The sequence below is a fragment of the Pristiophorus japonicus genome, chromosome 12 (assembly GCF_044704955.1).
Source record: "Pristiophorus japonicus isolate sPriJap1 chromosome 12, sPriJap1.hap1, whole genome shotgun sequence".
Lineage (NCBI taxonomy): Eukaryota > Metazoa > Chordata > Chondrichthyes > Pristiophoridae > Pristiophorus > Pristiophorus japonicus.
The window spans coordinates 166,448,287-166,467,549 of NC_091988.1; the positions used below are offsets into that span (position 1 = coordinate 166,448,287).

The window sequence follows — 19,263 nt, forward strand, 5'->3', positions numbered from 1 at the left end:
GAGAGAGGATGTAGGGAGGGAGGGGAGAAGGAGAGAGGATGTAGGGAGGGAGGGGAGAAGGAGAGAGGATGTAGGGAGGGAGGGGAGAAGGAGAAGGAGAGAGATGTAGGGAGGGAGGGGAGAAGAGAGAGGATGTAGGGAGGGAGGGGAGAAGGAGAGAGGATGTAGGGAGGGAGGGGAGAAGGAGAGAGGATGTAGAGGAGGGAGGGAGAAGGAGAGAGGATGTAGGGAGGGAGGGAAGAAGGAGAGAGGATGTAGGGAGGGAGGGAAGAAGGAGAGAGGATGTAGGGAGGGAGGGAAGAAGGAGAGAGGATGTAGGGAGGGAGGGAAGAAGGAGAGAGGATGTAGGGAGGGAGGGAAGAAGGAGAGAGGATCTAGGGAGGGAGGAAGAAGGAGAGAGGATGTAGGGAGGGAGGGAAGAAGGAGAGAGGATGTAGGGAGGGAGGGAAGAAGGAGAGAGGATGTAGGGAGGGAGGGAAGAAGGAGAGAGGATGTAGGGAGGGAGGGAAGAAGGAGAGAGGATGTAGGGAGGGAGGGAAGAAGGAGAGAGGATGTAGGGAGGGAGGGAAGAAGGAGAGAGGATGTAGGGAGGGAGGGAAGGAGAGAGGATGTAGGGAGGGAGGGAAGGAGAGAGGATGTAGGGAGGGAGAGAAGGAGAGAGGATGTAGGGAGGGAGGGAAGGAGATAGGATGTAGGGAGGGAGGGAAGGAGAGAGGATGTAGGGAGGGAGGGAAGGAGAGAGGATGTAGGGAGGGAGGGAAGGAGAGAGGATGTAGGGAGGGAGGGAAGGAGAGAGGATGTAGGGAGGGAGGGAGGGAAGGAGAGAGGATGTAGGGAGGGAGGGAGGGAAGGAGAGAGGATGTAGGGAGGGAGGGAGGGAAGGAGAGAGGATGTAGGGAGGGAGGGAGGGAGGGAGAGAGGATGTAGGGAGGGAGGGAGGGAAGGAGAGAGGATGTAGGGAGGGAGGGAGGGAAGGAGAGAGAATGTAGGGAGGGAGGGAGGGAAGGAGAGAGGATGTAGGGAGGGAGGGAGGGAAGGAGAGAGGATGTAGGGAGGGAGGGAAGGAGAGAGGATGTAGGGAGGGAGGGAGGGAAGGAGAGAGGATGTAGGGAGGGAGGGAGGGAAGGAGAGAGGATGTAGGGAGGGAGAGAGGATGTAGGGAGGGAGGGAGGGAAGGAGAGAGGATGTAGGGAGGGAGGGAGGGAAGGAGAGAGGATGTAGGGAGGGAGGAAGGGAAGGAGAGAGGATGTAGGGAGGGAGGGAAGGAGAGAGGATGTAGGGAGGGAGGGAGGGAAGGAGAGAGGATGTAGGGAGGGAGGGAGGAAAGGAGAGAGGATGTAGGGAGGGAGGGAGGGAAGGAGAGAGGATGTAGGGAGGGAGGGAGGGAAGGAGGAGAGGATGTAGGGAGGGAGGGAGGGAAGGAGAGAGGATGTAGGGAGGGAGGGAAGGAGAGAGGATGTAGGGAGGGCAGGAGGGGGGGGGGGGGGAAATGGAGAGAAGGAGGCTGAACGGCTGGGCCCAAGACCTTGGGCTAGATTTACAGGTAGGTGGCATCGGGTCTTTTGGGAGGGGGGGGGGGAGGGGGGAGAGTCGCGGAGGTTCGGGGGGGGGAAAGAGAGTCGCGGCGGTCCGGGGGGGGGGGGTGTGGGGTGAAAAGAGAGTCGCGGAGGTCCGAGGTGGGGGGGGGTGGGGAGCCGAGTCAGGTCGGGAGGAAGCAGGAGCTGGGCGTGGGATGAGCCTTATCGACGCAGCCCCAGTGAGGCCATTCAGCCAGGGCTAGGGGCTGCGTGCTTCGGTCCCCTCGCACACAGTTTTGGGCGCCTGGAGCTACTGCACATGCGCATCCACTGTAGCGCGCATGTGCAGAGGTCCCGGCACTGTTTTCAGTGCAGGGACCTGGCTCCACCCCCAACAGCTCGTGCTGCGCTGTGCCCGGCTGCAGAAGACCTGCAGGGAGCCAGAGAATAGGGAAGTTCTTTTTAGGCACACTTTCTGGCCCGAAAAACGGGCGTCCAGGTCCGAGCTGCGCCGTTTTAGGCGCGTCCCGAAACTTGGGCCCTGAATTTCAAATGCCTACTGGGGTGCATTTCTGCTGGGGTTTACCTACTGTAACTTTGAAGGGAGAGCCATGGTACATCTGGGAAAATGGTGTGCTCAGCATGGACATCATTTTTTTTGGGTGGGGGGGGTTTCTGGCTCTTCTGTAGAAGTTATAGCGGACAATCAGAGGAACACTTGGCAGAAATTCACCCACACTCTGACATCAACCTGTACCATCTGTCTCTAACTAGGACAGACAGCCACGGCATTCAAACTGCACACATGAAATTCAATGACAGTTTTTCTTTAAAAATATAGTTGCCTGGAACTGCCACAAGTGTTTTCCCAATATCCTGCCATAACTTTGGCAGAAGATCAGTAGGACTCCCAGAATATTGACTTAAATGTCTGTTTATATGGGGGATGTGTAGATCTTTCACTGAAGTTATGCCGGGAAGGAAAGACAGACAGACTTGCATGACCACTGGAAGTCCCAAAGTGCTTTACAGCCAATTAAGTACTTTTGGAGTGTAGTCACTGTTGTAATGTAGGAAATGTGGCAGCCAATTTGCACACAGCAAGCTCCCACAAACAGCAATGTGATAATGACCAGATAATCTGTTTTGTTATGATAATTGAGAGATAAATGTTGCCCTGCTGAGATTGCCTTGCCCAGCAGAGCAGGTCTCCAGTCATCTTGGATAACCCTTGCTACTGGACCAAGACCTAGCTCTGTCAAACCAGTGTAGTGACTGGTGTGCAATGGTCACCACACGTTAAAAAAATTCACACACAGGTATCTTCCACCCTTCAGGATGTGGTTCAGGACCTGGAATATTAGGTCCTTCATTGAAACACCTGTGAACTCATCCTTTTTTGGCGTGGAAGCAAGTCATCCTCGTTTCGAGGGACTGCCTATGATAAAGATTGCCCTGCTCTTCTTCCAAATAGTGCCATGGAATCTTTTCTATCCCCCCGAAAGAGCAGACCGGTCCTCAGTTTAACGTCTCATCCGAAAGACGGCACCTTTGACAGTAGTGCAGCACTTCCTCAGCACTGCACTGGAATGTCAGCCAACATTTTTGTGCTCCAGTCCCCGAAGTGGGACTTGAACCCACAGCCTTCTGACTGAGAGGATAGAATGCTACCCAATGAGCTTCAGCTGACACTTTTGAAGAACCCCACAAGAAGTCTTCCTATTGACTACCCACATTCAATAGTTAATTCTAAACTCTGTGTGTACCTTTCTTCTTCTAAACTTGAGTTTGGAGTAATCTCAAGCATATTACTAGGGCTCAATTTACATATTTCCTTAACAGTTTTAAATAGTATCTCTCTGGAGCCTTCTTTTCCCCAGAGTAAATATCCCAACCTCATAACTCAGCCTTAAGCTAGATATCAGCTTGGTTACCCTTTTCTTAACTGCCTACAATGGTTGGATATCTTTACTGGAGTGCGGTGACCAGAATTGTACACAGCACCTCAGGTGTGGCCATGTCAGTGCCTGGAATTTGTGCTCTATGCCTCTGGCTAGACATCCCAAGATTCAGTTATCTGCTGCACAATGGGTTATTGGTTTCAGTGAGCTATCCATTATTACCCCAAATACCTCTTCTGTGCTTCCTAATCTCATTACTTTGCATTTGTCCACATTAAATGCCATTTTCCACACAGCAGTCCACCTCCCCAACCTACACAATCCTTTTCTATTGGCTTGTCTTTTCGCTTTTTTTGATTCCCCCCCACCCCCCGCCCATCCACACTTTAGTGTCGCTATAAACTTAAGACACTTTGTTTCTGTCCCAAACTTCAAATCATTTATTTACACTGTAAATAACAATGGCCCCAACACTGATCCTTGTGACACTATGCAAGTGACCCCCTTACCATTCAAGACAGTTCCATTCACAAGCACTTTTTGCTTCCTCTGGTTTGGCCAATGGTCAATTCAGCTCAGAAGCCTGCCTCCTATTTCTGTGATATTCCTGCCTTCCTACTCTGTGGACTGAATGCTTCTGTAACAGAGTATCAAAAGCCTTGTTGAAATCCAATTATTTCACATCCAGCCTTTTGGTTGTCAACAAGTCATTTGCTTCTTCAAAGAACTGCAGTAAATTTACGAAGTCAGATATGCTGACTCCCTCTTACCATACTATACGTATCCAGAAGTTTCAATGTCCCCTCTTTCAGGATACCTTCTAATACTTTACCCATAGCACCTGTAATGCTCACTGGGTAGTAGTTTCTCCGGTCATCCTTATGTGATTTAAAAAAGAAATGGTGTTATATTAGCAACTTAACATTGTCCAGCACAACTCTTGTTTATAATCATTCCCTAAAGATAGTGCAAGGACGTCACGGATCTCCATAATCACGTCTTTGAGCACCTTTGTATGACATTCATCTGGGCCTGGTATCTTGTCTTCCTCAGCCAGTGATTGCCTTATCTGGAATTTGTATTTCTTTTAGTACTTCCTCTGCCCTCGCTGTGCCGCAGATATCCAATTCCCATACCAAGAAAACTGTTTTTGGCCTCTCCTCCATGAAGACAGAATTCATTTAGTCTATTTGCTACCTCTTGATCACTTGATATCATGTCACCATCTTTCAATGGTTCCACCATTTCCTGTTTTACCTATTTATAGACATGCTTGAAATGTTATCCTAACCTCATTTTCTATTGTAGCTTTTCTACCGATTTCTAACCAATCTCCATGGGTTCCTTGACAAACAGTAGACTAGGCCTCTATTCTCAAAAGTTTAGTAGAATGAGGTATGATCTCATTGAAACATACACAATTCTTACAGGGCATGACATGGTAGATGCTGGGAGGATGTTTCCCTTGGCTGGAGAGTCTAAAATCTGGGGTCACGGTCTCAGAATAAGGGGTTGGCCATTTAGGACTGAGGTGAGGAGAAATTTCTTCACTCAGAGGGTGGTGAATCTTTGGAATTCTCTATCCCAAAAGGGTAGGCTTTTTGTGGAGGCTCAGTCATTGAGTATATTCAAGACAGAAATCAAAATATTTTTGGATATTAAGTGAATCAAAGGATCATGGGGATAGTGCAGGAAAGTGGAGTTGAGGTTGAAGATCAACCATGATCTTATTGAATGGCGGAGCAGGCTCGAGGGGTCGAATGGACTACTCCTGCTCCTATTTTTTAATATTCTTATGTTCTTATAAATTGTTCGATGTAATTTTCCAATAATGTGTCTAGGATCATGTTTTCACTCATATTGCACTTTTTATAGATTACCCAATCTATCCCTGGGAAATTCCAGGCTCTCGTAACAATTGTATTTGTTCCTGTACACATTTCCCTTATTTGGCTACAAGTTCTTTCTCCAATCCCCACGTCTGGTCTAGATAGCTCCATCTCTGACATAATCAAGTTCTCTTCCACATAAAAGGTTACACTGCCTCCCAGTTTGCCTTTTCTATTTCTACAAATAATCTGTATCCCTGTACGTTTCCCCAAGCTATGTTATTGTTGCACCAGCTCTCTGTGATGCTCAAAAGCCTCCATCAACCACCTTCAGGTCTCCCACTTTATTCCCAAGCCTCCAAACTGTCATGTATTTAACGGTCATTGTAATCCATGTATAAACTGACCCAAGTTGTACACCATGCGAACATTGACCACTAGGTGGTGAACTTGTGGGAGACACTCCTAACCTGGACTTTCAGGTATAAAAGGGGAAGCTCCAGCCACCTTCAGCACTTCAGTGCTGGCAAATAAAGGTTACTGGTCAGAGTGACCTTCTCTCAAGTATGGGCCTCGTGTGCATTTATACTGTATAGTAAGAACATATTATTGGCGATGAGAAACTGGGATTTAAACCTCGCGAGCATGGCCACTAGCAGCACAGACGAGAGGTAATGTGTTGGTGATGATTGGGACGATTTTATTGAGAGACTACAGCAAAGTTTCGTCACTAAGGAATGGCTGGGACAGGATTCGGCCGACAAACGCAGGGCTCATCTCCTGACGGTTTGTAGATCCAGGACGTACTCCCTGATGAAGGAAAAGACTTTTGAAGAGCTCAGTAAGTTGCTCGGGGAACACTTTAAACCGACGAGCAGCATGCACATGGCGAGACACCGGTTTTACATGCACCGGCGGCGAGAAGGGCAAAGCGTTCCAGACTTCGTGGCAGACATCCGGGGACTGGTGAGTATATGTAAGTTCCCAGATGTACGCAGAGCGGAGATGCTGCGAGACTTTTTTATTGAGCGCATCGGGCACGCTGGGATTTTCAGAAAATTGATTGAGACCAAAGACTTGACCCTGGAAACGGCGGCTTTGATGGCCCAGACATTTATCTCCGGGGAGGAAGAGACCAGAATGATGTTTGACAAAAATCTTGGTTTAAATGCAGCAAATGGACAGGGAGTCAACATTGTTAACGTGGCACACAGTTCTTCACGCAGACAGGGGCAATCGGACATGCCCGAGCATGTAGTCGAACCCAAAGAGGGAATTCAACAGAGACAATGGCTAACTGAACAGCGATTCATGCCATGGCAATGGACAATGCGGCCAGTAATGGGGCTATTAACACCTGTCAATGGTGCACTTAAGGACAGTTACAGAGATAGTCAGGGACGATCGACTGGTAATGGACCTTTTGTTTCCAACAACGGCTCATGTTGGAGGTGTGGAGGCAAACACACAGCCAGAGTTTGCAGGTATCAGCAATATACCTGCAGAAACTGAAGCTTTCGAAAGCGAAGGCTCATCCGTGACAGCCGTCAGATTAAAGTCTGGACAAATAGAGACCCGCTACTGTCTTTAGTCAAGAAATGTGTCCTGAATGGGGACTGGGCAGCCACGTATGGGGCATGCCCTGAGGAATTCAGACCATTTCACAGGTGCAAGGATGAACTCTCGATTCAGGCAGATTGCCTACTATGGGGAAACCCAGATGGGCAGAGAGATGTTCATCAGAGAACTCCACAATGAGCACCCGGGCATTGTCATGATGATGGCAATTGCCAGGTCACACCTTTGGTGACCAGGTATAGATGAAGACCTGGAACTTTGTGTTCGCAGGTGCAACACGTGTGCCCAGCGGGGCAATGTGCCCAGGGAAGCCCCCCTTAGCCCCTGGTCCTGGCCCGCCAAGCCATGGTCACGCATCCATGTGGACTACGCAGGTCCTTTCATGGGAAAAATGTTTTTGGTTGTTGTAGACGCCTACTCCAAATGGATCCAGTGTGACATTCTCAATTCAAGCACATCCTCTGCCATGGTAGAAAGTCTACGAGCAATGTTCGCTGCCCATGGTCTACCGGACGTCTTGGTCAGCGACAATGGCCCGTGCTTTACAAGCATTGAATTCCAGGACTTCATGGCAGGAAATGGCATCAACCATGTCAGAACGGCATCGTTCAAGCCAGCCTCAAACGGCAAGTCGGAACGAGCAGTGCAGATAATCCAACAGGGGCTGCTCAGAATCCAAGGGGGTTCCCTACAAAGCCGTTTATCATGCCTCCTGTTGGCCAATAGATCCCGACCACACTCATTCACAAGGGTCCCACCGCAGAGCTGCTAATGAAAAGGACGCTCAAAACCAGGTTATCCCTTATACATCCCACCATGAAAGAAATTGTTGAGAGCAGGCGCCAGTTACAATGTGACTACCATGACAGGAACCTGGGTGTCATGGTACATCAGTCATTGAAGGTTGGCATGCAGGTACAGCAGGCGGTTAAGAAAGCAAATGGCATGTTGGCCTTCATAGCGAGGGGATTGGAGTACAGGGGCAGGGAGGTGTTACTACAGTTGTACAGGGCCTTGGTGAGGCCACACCTGGAGTATTGTGTACAGTTTTGGTCTCCTAACCTGAGGACACTCATTCTTGCTATTGAGGGAGTGCAGTGAAGGTTCACCAGACTGATTCCCGGGATGGCGGGACTGACCTATCAAGAAAGACTGGATCAACTGGGCTTGTATTCACTGGAGTTCAGAAGAATGAGAGGGGATCTCATAGAAACATTTAAAATTCTGCTGGGTTTAGACAGGTTAGATGCAGGAAGAATGTTACCAATGTTGGGGAAGTCCAGAACCAGGGGTCACAGTCTAAGGATAAGGGGTAAGCCATTTAGGACCGAGATGAGGAGAAACTTCTTCACCCAGAGAGCGGTGAACCTGTGGAATTCTCTACCACAGAAAGCTGTTGAGGCCAATTCACTATATTCAAAAAGGAGTTAGATGTAGTCCTTACTACTAGGGGGATCAAGAGATATGGCGAGAAAACAGGAATGGGGTACTGAAGTTGCATGTTCAGCCATGAACTCATTGAATGGCGGTGCAGGCTCGAAGGGCCGAATGGCCTACTCCTGCACCTATCTTTAATGTTTCTATGTTTCTATGTTTCTATGAATGCGAGGGCGTGATGTATTGATGTCAATGACCCTGTCTTTGTTCTCAACTATGCTGCAGGGCCTAAATGGCTCGCAGGCACTGTGATTGCCAAAGAGGGGAATAGGATTCTGGTAGTTAAACTTACCAATGGACAAATCTGCCGCAAACATGTGGATCAAACAAAAAGGGGGTTCAGCAACCCCATCAAAGAAGCAGAGGAAGAACACGATGTAGAGTTCACTCCTCCACAGGTGACCAACACCGGAACCAAGCGGAGGAGAGCCCAATCACTGTGGGCAGTCTGGATAGGCCTGAGGCACCGCAAACAGCAGACACTCAGGCCAACGCCCAACAACTGGAGCCCCAACTCAGGCGCTCTGCAAGGGAGCGTAAACCACCAGAGAGACTTAACGTGTGATCCCAATAAGACTTTGGGGGGGAGGTGATGTCATGTATTCAACTGTCATTGTAACCCATGTATAAACTGACCTAAGTTGTACACCGTGAGAACATTGACCACTAGGTGGTGAACTTGTGGGAGACACTCCTAACCTGGACTTTCAGGTATAAAAGGAGAAGCTCCACCCACCTTCAGCACTTCAGTACTGGCAAATAAAGTTACTGGTCACAGAGTGACCTTCTCTCAAGTATTGGCCTCGTGTACATTTAGACTGTATAGTAAGGACATATTACAAACATTCATATATTAAACATTAAGGCTTCAATATCGCCACTCCGAGACTGATGTGTTTGTTTATTTTGACAATAAGAATCCGTGCAATCACATCCTCATACTCCACATACCTATCTGCTGTCTTAGTGTCCGTACTGAATGGTCAGTTACCAGGCTCTGCTGTATACCATAACCTTTAACTTATTGTAAACTTTCTACCATCATTATGCTTTGTTTTCTCTCTTTGTTTCCCTCTCTCCACCGTATTGGTTTAAATCTTTCGCCACCGATATTTACCCTCCCTGAAAGGACATTAACACCTGCAGTTATCATACAGCCAATGACAGCACCGGTTAGCTGCCTTCAGCTTCTTCCAGGCATATTGCAACATTGGCCTATGGGGACAATGCTGTGAAATGGCAAACAGTGCCATCTTCCTCACAACCATCTCGTGCAGCACCACCACGACTTCAGCAGCAAGCTTACTGGTACAGGGCCGTTCCTTCACTTTCCTGCAGCCTCAGGCCCACACCTGGGGCTTCCTTTCACTTCATTTTTGCCCATCACTTCTTAGCCCTCTCCCCTTGACTAAGCGGACCAGTAGAATGAAATGTCCTCTGAGCCTTTCCCAAGATGGTAAGGATTTCCACCCAACTACGCTGACACTTCTCTTTAATATTCCACATCTCTTCCAATTTTATCTGCACCCACTGGGCTGCATTTTCCAGTCTTCTCCGCTCCGTTTTTCATCCCGGAGCAGCAGCAATGGCGGTGGTGATATGTTTTGACCAAGCGGTCAGCCTGCAGCGGCCCGCAGCGATCCTCGGGTCTGGTTTAGCAGCGGCGCTGAGCAACACACCTCTGGTTGCGACACTGGCGCGAGTTTTGATTCTTGCCCGAGGACTACGCTCCAAAGCGAGCCTTGCACTAACCGCCTGGAAAATCAGGCAGTTCAACCATCCCGACACCAAAGCGGTAAATAATGGACTACTAAGGTAAGTGTGATTGCTTTTTCTCTTCATTTTTTTTAGCGATTTGTGTTGTGGTGGCATGGGCAATGTGTTGGGAATGTTTTTGTGGTATTTTTGTTAAAGGGTTTTCTTCCCTCCCCAGGTGTCTCTCGGAACACTCCCGGCCCACCTTTTTAGCTCGGGAGTCTCCCATTCTAGCACCCTAAGAGAGGTGTACAACGCCTCCCTTATGCTACACCCCAGACTCAGGGCCCAGCTGCTCAAACTTACCTACTGAGGTGAAAACTATTTCCGGGCACTAACTTTCCTGCCCTGCCGCCATTATCGCCCCAAAAATATCAAAGCTGAAAATCCAGCCCTGAGAATTTCTGTTCCCACATCCAAATCTGCACGAGGCGATGTATAATTATGCTACTCAACTGACTATAGAAACCTGTGTGGCAATAGCACACCTCACTTCAACTTTTGTGTGCATTGCAACTGTTTCTAACCATTTGGGGTTAACTCACCAAAACCGTCATTAATAAGGCAGTCGTATTTACTGAGGCGTACGAAAGCATAGGCCTTACGCTAAACATCTGCAAGATAAAGGTCCCCCACCAGCCTGTCCTAGCCACACAGCACTGCCCCCCAGTCATCAAGATCCATGGCGTGGTCCTGGACACCGTGGACCACTTCCCATATCTCGGGCGCCTCCTATCAATAAGAGCAGGCATCGACGACGAGATCCAACATCGTCTCCAGTGCGCCAATGCAACCTTCGGCCGCCTGAGGAAAAAAAAAGTGTGTTTGAAGAGCAGGCCCTCAAAACTTCCACCAAGCTCATGGTCTAAGGGCTGTAGTAATACCTGCCCTCCTGTATGGCTCAGAGACATAGACCACATACAGTTGACACCTCAAGTCGCTGGAGAAATATCACTAACGATGTCTCCGCAAGATCCTACAAATCCCCTGGAGGACAGATACACCAAAATCAGCGTTCTCGTCCAGGCTAACATCCCCAGCATTGAAGCACTGACCACACTCGATCAGCTCCGCTGGGCAGGCCACATAGTTCTCATACCAGACACGAGACTCCCAAAGCAAGTGCTCTACGCGGAGCTCCTTCACGGCAAACGAGCCAAAGGCGGGCAGCGGAAATGTTACAAGGACACCCTCAAAGCTTCCCTGATAAAGTGCAACGTTCCCACTGACACCTGGGAGTCCCTGGCCCAAGACCGCCCTAAGTAGAAAAAGTGCATCCGGGAGGGCGCTGAGCACCTCGAGTCTCAACACCGAGAGCATGCAGAAATCGAGTGCAGGCAGTGGAAAGAGCGTGCAGCAAACCAGTCCCACCCACCCCTTCCCTCAACGACTATCTGTCCCACCTGTGACAGAGTCCGTGGCTCTTGTATTGGACTGTTCAGCCACCAAAGAACTCACTTCAGGAGTGGAAGCAAGTCTTCCTTGATTCCGAGGGACTGCCTATGATGATGAACGGTCTCAACCATGCCGCTAACGATGACGATCTGGCTGCTGCCATTTTTACAGGAACCTACCGCTGGGCTGCTGAAGCGACCTCCTGTTTCAAGCAGTAACAAGTGAATCGAGGTGTTATGACTATTCTAATCTGATTACCATTTTAGGACAGAACATCAATGCAGCAGAAGAGAACCCAAAAAGGAGAGTTTTAAGTCATTTTGTCAGGGCCATGAGGAACAGGATCCCAAAGGTTAAAATCTACTCCTTTCAATCCATATTGGGAAATTTACTCCACAGCCAACAGCATGAAGATCCCCATGGCAGTCAGTATCACCGGGGCTGAATTTATGGTCGGATTCCTCCGACCTGCAAAAATTACCTGATGGTCCGGGTGGTTCGGACACTTGTGCTCCTGGGCTTCTATGCATAAAGGCCCACATATCCCAGGGGCACAGGCGGTTCGCAAGCGCCCCGGGGTCATATGGGCCGGCCCAACCAATGAAAGACGGGAGTCCCATGTACGGAATTATATACGGAAATTCCATAATTATGAATGGGACCACATAAAAAATACCTCCACACATCAAATACATTTTTAAAAAATTACATATTTAAAATTAATAAAAATATTTAATTATATATTTAAAACAAAAATGTGATTTTTTGAAAAATAAATTCACATGTTTTAATGGGGCTAAAAATAAACGTACCTTGTTGCACAAGGTTTTTTAATGTATAAATAATCGATATCAAATAGCCCAACTCGTCGCCCACGGAGGCCCTTTTCCCGGTGATGCGTGCGATCTGTCAAAAGAATTCTTCACAGATCGCAAGTTCCAGGTTTTCGTGCACGCACAGCGCATACCTGAACTCGGAACTTGCGCGGCCCTTACAGGCATGTAGGGGTCGCAAATCACAGCCCACTATGATTGGTCAACAGGAGGTACACTTATGCAGGCTAAATGTCTCCTCCCTCAGCAGTGCACTGTAACAAAATGGCTCCCTCTAGTGGTCCAGTCAAGTTCCAGCAAATTCACACACTAAAAAGGATAGAAAATATTTCTGGTTATGTATACACACGAGAAATCGTGTCTGTCTATTCAAATGTGGAAATTAAAGAAAAATCAGAATGTAGCATCTGTATCACACTGTACTTTGCCTTCTCTTAACTCAATGGCTTAATTCATTTTTATTCAGAGACACACATTTGGGGCTATAGCAGTCAATCCCCAATGTGCACAGAATTCTAATTTTGGCTTTGTGCAGATCATGCACTATTCAAATCACCTCATTAATATTTAAATCAATTCTGTGTGCAACCTGACCATTGACGTGACATGCACAGAAGATGTAGGGGCTCCCCCAGCAGGTAAGGGTCCATCTTCCAACAGATTACGCGGATAATTATTTTCTATGATCCAATCTACAGGAGGGTCAGCGGCTATACTCTATCCCAAGTTGCTCAAAAATTATTTTTAAATACATTAGGATTCTTTACATCTGCAATGAGCTCACATTACACTGGAGGTTCACCTGGATCTAATCTGCACATGCAATATGCCTTTGTGCATACGCTGGGGAAAATTCATCTCATTTCATTATTTAAGTAGATCCCGAGTACATCCCAATAGATGCAGGCACAATGCAGGTGCAAATATCAGTACACATTTTGTCTGTACCCATGGGTAAATACAACGGCAAAAATACAATGCATTTTTCAAATATAGTTAAATTATGTATGGAGATCTTGGTGCACTGCTGAAAAAACTGTCCAATGTTTCTGAACTGTATTCAGATTGGATTTAGGCTATAGATCAATGCCAGCTTACTTATTAAACACAACCAGGCCAAATCCCAGCACAATCACAGGCATTCTATGAGATGTGATCTATACTTTGGGACACAAGCATTCAAGGCAGAAGTCAGACCTTGTACCTCCAGCATGTGAAAAGAATGGAATGCAAGATGTCAAGAGATTATTTCTGCTTTGCCACCAATTTCCAATCAGTGAAGCTTACAATTTATTTCAGAATGGTAACATTTCTTTTTCAATATTCTACTAAAAATAAATAACCAGAAAAGGCACCAAATCAACTCTGAATCTTTTCCTCTGCACATTCTTTACATACTATAAATACCCCTAATGTGACTACTCTTTTTTACTTTGTACATTCAAAGTTCTGGGCGTTTGTTAAGAATTGTTTGATTGTCTATTGCACCAATAGAATCTGCTGATAGTGGGACTGGCAATTATAAGATAAAGTAATTGCTGCCCCTTACTGTAGCAATGCATGTTGATCATGCCATGTCCTCACTGAACCTTACTTCCTCATACACAAATGATAGAAGCACTTTTTATATTATTTTCCTGAACTGAATCGCATGGTCTAAACAAAATTAAGATTTGTATTTAGAATCAGAAACAAGATTATATGATAATCAAATATCATTGGTAATTCGATTTAAAAAGGCAAACATTTCACCTTGCGAGAATACGCAACATTTGGAAAGATTACTTCAAAATTGAAATTAAAAATGAAGAGATACACAATTATTATGGAAAATAGCTGCCATTTTAAACAAGGTTTTGAAACACAAATTATAGAAAATTACACTCTTATTAGATCCACACAAGGAAGCAAATGAATTGAATACAGCAGCAGAATACAAATAGCGTAAATTGGGTTTGTATAGATATTACACAGTCCAAAAAACATGCTCCCACACAACCGGCTGAGAGAACCACATGTTTGGAGGGATTTGGAAAGGTTAACATCATTACTTAATGTCACAGAGCTGATCAACTGCGCTTCTCCTTATTAACTTTTATAAGAAATTAAAATTAAAGAGCTTACAAAATGGGTAAAACAACAAGTCAAGTTCTCTGACTATTCAGAACTATATCTTGAACTGTAACCACAACCAGATAACCTCACAGAATTGCTGTCTATAATTAACAATTCACTGCCAGGGGAGCTAAATATACTATTTATATGGAATCACAATATACAGGAACAGTAAATTATCAGCTTTACTAACTCAATTAATTCATCTTGATTACTGTTATGTCAGACTGGGCTTCAATACGACTATATTAACCTCATCATGAAGTAAATGACAGTGGTGAAAACATTGTAAAAGAGGAAAGAAACACAGACACAAATGGCTTTGAATAGGATTTACTGCAACCTAACTAAAACATTCATTATAAAATGATTATTTCCATAAAATGCCACTACCTTACTTTCACTACAGTACAAGCTTACTGTAACTGTAAGCATCCTGGTGCACAGCACTGATATCGAGCGCAGGCTCACAAAGTAAAACATGAAACTGCAGCACTTCACACTACCTTTATCAGTCAGTCAGTCTTCTCTCATTTCTGAGAAACGGGGCTTCTCAAAAAGGGTCCCCTTAACAATGCCAGCAGGCTCTGAGACCACACAGCTCCGAAAAGGGCTCTGAATGGCTTCTCCTCTCAACCTCATTCAACTGCGATGACTGAATTAGGCCAGCTCTAACCATCTGTTGAAACACGCCTGGATTAGTCACTGTACTCTGTTTGCACCCAGTGTAAAAGCTGCAGGCTGGGTGTTTCCTAGAAGCAAAGGCGGAGCATAGATTTCCATCTAAAGCACTCCAGAATTCTATGATTGGTACCTTGCACAGCTAATTGGTAAATGAGCTGTGTGAGGTGGGGAAAGTTACTAAGTGGATCGGTTATGTTTAAGCTGCCTGTGATTCAAGGACCTTGCAGATTCTTGGCAGAGTTTATTTGTGCATTCACAGTACATCTGTAACAGGCACTTCCATCTGATCAGCTGCTTTTTATGCACACAGAGGGGAAAAAGGTTTACTTTATTTACCAGGAAACAGCTGGCTTAATTGGTTCCATCCGCAATCTATTCCATAAATACAAGTGTAGTGTAGAAAATACTAGTCATATCACTGGACAGCAAAGGATATTAAGTACTGGAAATCACATCTGTGATAGAATAAATGAGTCGTAAAATATACAGGTGAAAAAATCAATGTGTTTCACATCCTGCTTTATAAATATCTAGCAGTAAAAGCAGAGCGTTAATCTGCTAATGAATCTTGTATCAATTTTGTAGATTTTTAAATGACTGTACAAATAGAATGTAGTTCACATAAATAACCTTGCAGTGGGGCACAAGACATGTAGTTTGTTCGAATCAGGATTGTCATGAAACTTTTCTATACGAAGGATCTTTTCAACCAATTATACAGAGACAGGTGGTTTGCGTTATCGAAGCAAAAAGGACAGAAACACCAGAGATGAATGAACTTGGTCCTCGGCTGCAGCACACAACGGGCTACAGCGAATTGGCAGCCTGTTTTACAGCCCACTATTTACAATGGCAAAGAAGATAAGGCAGGGTGTAAAGCGGGCTGTCAATCACTGTTGCCCGTTTTACACAACCGACGAAGACCAATTTCAGCCACATTAACTCCTGCAGGACTGCAGCAGCATATCTGGTCCAAGGAGCATATTCTGCTTTTGCTGCAGTTTATTTAGGTCTCAGTTAACTGTAAATATTTTGTAGTTCCTACAAATTTCTCGCAATCTACTTTACAATTTTCATGAAATAAAATGCACTTTCTGACTTCAGCAATAGATGACACACCAGCTTCCAAAGCTGCCGAGGGGATTCAGTGTTCAAAGAGTGGGGTATTAAGGGAATGTCTGCAGTCGCTCAGAAAGCCGTTGTCTATTTCCTCCTCCTTATCCTGTGTGTGTGATTAGTAATCTCACTAATAGTCCCTATGTCTGAAAATCTTCAGGAGCAAAAATCAAAAATGATCATTTACATGTGTAAAATTGGTATATCTTAGTATGTAGATTAAGGAATTCACACCAGCCAGTTGGAAATATTATTTTTCTAACCTTAGGTATAATGTTCCGAAAGATGTGCAGTGGGTGTGGAATTTTATTTATATATCGAACCTTTATTAAAACTGTTCTTATTCATTATTTTCTTTAAATAAATATGAACATTTTTGCTTGGGAGAATTAGCTCATGACAGCATTGTATACGTACCCCGAATAAGCTTGTGTTTCAAAATGACTTACACCAAGACATAAAGGCCCCGATTTTCCACAATCGCGATTTCTGGTGCCCATGTACGTATTTTTCCCCACCGTAAGCGTAAAAAAAAAGGCACTTTCTACGAAGCAGAAATTATTTTTAGCACCACGCTACCCAAAGGCAATTCTGGGGGGCGGAGCTTGTAGCGTGTGCTGAAAAATCACTGCGCATGCGCTGGAAAAAAAAATCACTCACTGCGCATGCGCTAGAAAAAAGAAATCACTTCTGCACGTGACGGGTCTGCCTGGTCTGGATCACCAGTGAGAACCCATTGGTAGCAGAGGTGGATTTGCAGATTGAAAATACAGCTTCAAACAAAAGATGGATGAAAAGGAAGGGGACAGAGAAGGTGAAAGGGGAAGAGACGGAGAAGGGGAAGCTGTAAGGGCCAAGAGTTTTCTAGCAGAGGAAATTGAGACCCTAGTAGACATAACTGAGAGGAGATGGGATGTGCTTGAAAACAAAGGGAGAATGGGCTAAAAGAAACTTAAATCCTCTGTACTTGCAAAAGTTTGGGACCAAGTTGCAGTAGAGTTTAATGCATTGTCCATTACCCCGAGAAGCGGTGCATAGCTCAAAAAGAAGTGGCAGGACCTCGGACAAGCAGTGACTGTAATATTTTTATTTCAATTTATTTAAATTTATATTTACATTTATATTTACGCACTGCAGTAACATTTGTAAATGTGACGTGTGTGTGTGTGTGGCCACCACAGCAGAAGGACCCTCTCTTTAAAAAGTTCTATTTTCATCTTTGCAGAAGAAGCTGTCACAGATCAACCGACAAAGGTCAAAAACTGGAGTCGATCCAGCAAGCAGGCTGCAACTAATAGCCGTGTAACAGGGGATAGCCGATATGATTAAATCTCACAGGAGAAGATCAACCACTAATGTGGAAGCTGGGCCCAGGTTACCAAGAGAGGGTAAGCCCTGCAAATTGCATAGTCTGGGTCGGCTAAATGTTAAGCACTATGTGGGCTGGCTACGCTTCCGCTTCCTCCCCCGCTGCTAACCATGTGTCTCGGTTATGTTTTGCAGATGTTACGCATCAGGAAGAGACAGAAGATGCACCTAAAGTAGAAGAGGAGCATGATCAAGAAGCCGTCAGTCCAGATATTGTTCATCTACATCAGGAGAATGAAGGGCTGCAGGAAGACTCCAATATTGGAGATTGTTACACTGGAATTGGAGATGGTGAACCCCTCGAGGATTCCAAGCCCTTTCCTGAGCGAATCAACCGACGCGACATTTCAAGTTGTACCGTTTGAGGCTGTGGGTCCCACTGTGCTGTAGCAAGCCACACCTGGGAGATGGCAGAGGAGGGTGGGAGGGAGAGCTGAACATGAAATAAAGGATGCAGGGAACATAGGACAGCTCATGAGGATGAGTGGGGTGAGCATCCAGCTAATGAGATCGCTCCTGGAAACCTTGGGTGGGGGTGAGGGTAGAATTAGCGGGACTGACACTTGAAGTAGCAACACTCGCTGGAGGAATGGGTGAGGTGAAGGGAAAAATTGTGGGACTGTCATTAGAGGTAGCAACACTGTCAGGACAGATGAGGGAGGGGATGTCAGAGGTAGTAGCAGCAATAAGGGGGCACACCAGGCTGTCATTGCTGCTACTAACATTCTAACCTCCTGACCAAAGTCAGGGGTTGATCCACAGGCTGAAGAAGAGTCTGAAGAGGAACCCGGGCCTTCCGCAATGACGTCTGCTAACTCTGTTCCTGTCGGAACCCACCAACAACAAATGCGCCGTCGGAAAGGAAACAGAAAAAAACCTTGGGATCAAGGGGCGAGGAAGCAGAAGTCTGCAACAACGGGTAGGGTTAGAGGCAGCAAGAGGGGCAGGAGTGGCGCACAGCGCTAAGGGGGAGGAGAAATGGCTTGTTTGTTTGTTTGTTTCTTTATTGAAAAGTTTGATACAAAATTTATTAAAGTTATTAAAGTTAAAAGTTAAGTTAAATATAACTGTACTGTACAAATGTTTAATAAACATATTTATTTTTTTACAATTAACCAGAATCCTGTACATTATTTTTTGAATCCAGCACTAGAAAATCTTTCCAGATGATGTCACGGATTCAACAAACCAAATGGCCTCCTTCAGTGTTGTAACCAAACTGGATAAAGTTCAGGAAACTATTTCATTAACTTGATCAGCTTGAGTCATCTTTACAAGGCACTTTTTAGGTATAAAACAGGTAATTATGAAGCAATGTAGTCTTTCGGAGAGAAATAAGAACAAAAGGGAACAAATATCGTTCACATTTAAACTCTGTGTTTTGTGCAACATGTTTTTAAAAACTGAGAATTAAAATTTTGTTCAGAGCCAAATTTGCAGCATAAAACCACACACACACACTTAGCAATAATCACGCTCCTTTCCAATACTGGCCTAAATGCCCATTCTGTGATTGTGTGCTGGAGATGAAAGGGAAACTACAAGCACTAATGTTACACCTTCATATAAAAATTGTAATAAAGGTATTAAAATATATAAAAGTTAATCTAGTGAATAAATCTGTTAACTTTATTATAAAATATGTAGTTTTAAAAAAGATAAGTTTAAATGAAATAGAGGCAGTAAGCTGTGATCTACTCTGCCAGGTGATCCCTTTGGGGCAAACTTGAAAATT

General features: G+C 45.5%; 1 protein-coding gene across 4 annotated transcripts in view; it reads right to left on the reverse strand.

The window, feature by feature from the left end:
- The window catches only part of LOC139277536 (extracellular sulfatase Sulf-2-like), a 383,019-nt gene extending 367,975 nt beyond the window's left edge, over positions 1 to 15,044 (reverse strand). For all 4 annotated transcript variants that reach the window (XR_011596105.1, XM_070896109.1, XM_070896110.1 and 1 more), the window contains exon 1: positions 14,867 to 15,044. The gene's annotated coding sequence lies outside the window, so the exon portion shown is untranslated. The remainder of the gene's footprint in view (positions 1 to 14,866) is intronic.
- Between the last annotated feature and the right edge of the window lie 4,219 nt (positions 15,045 to 19,263).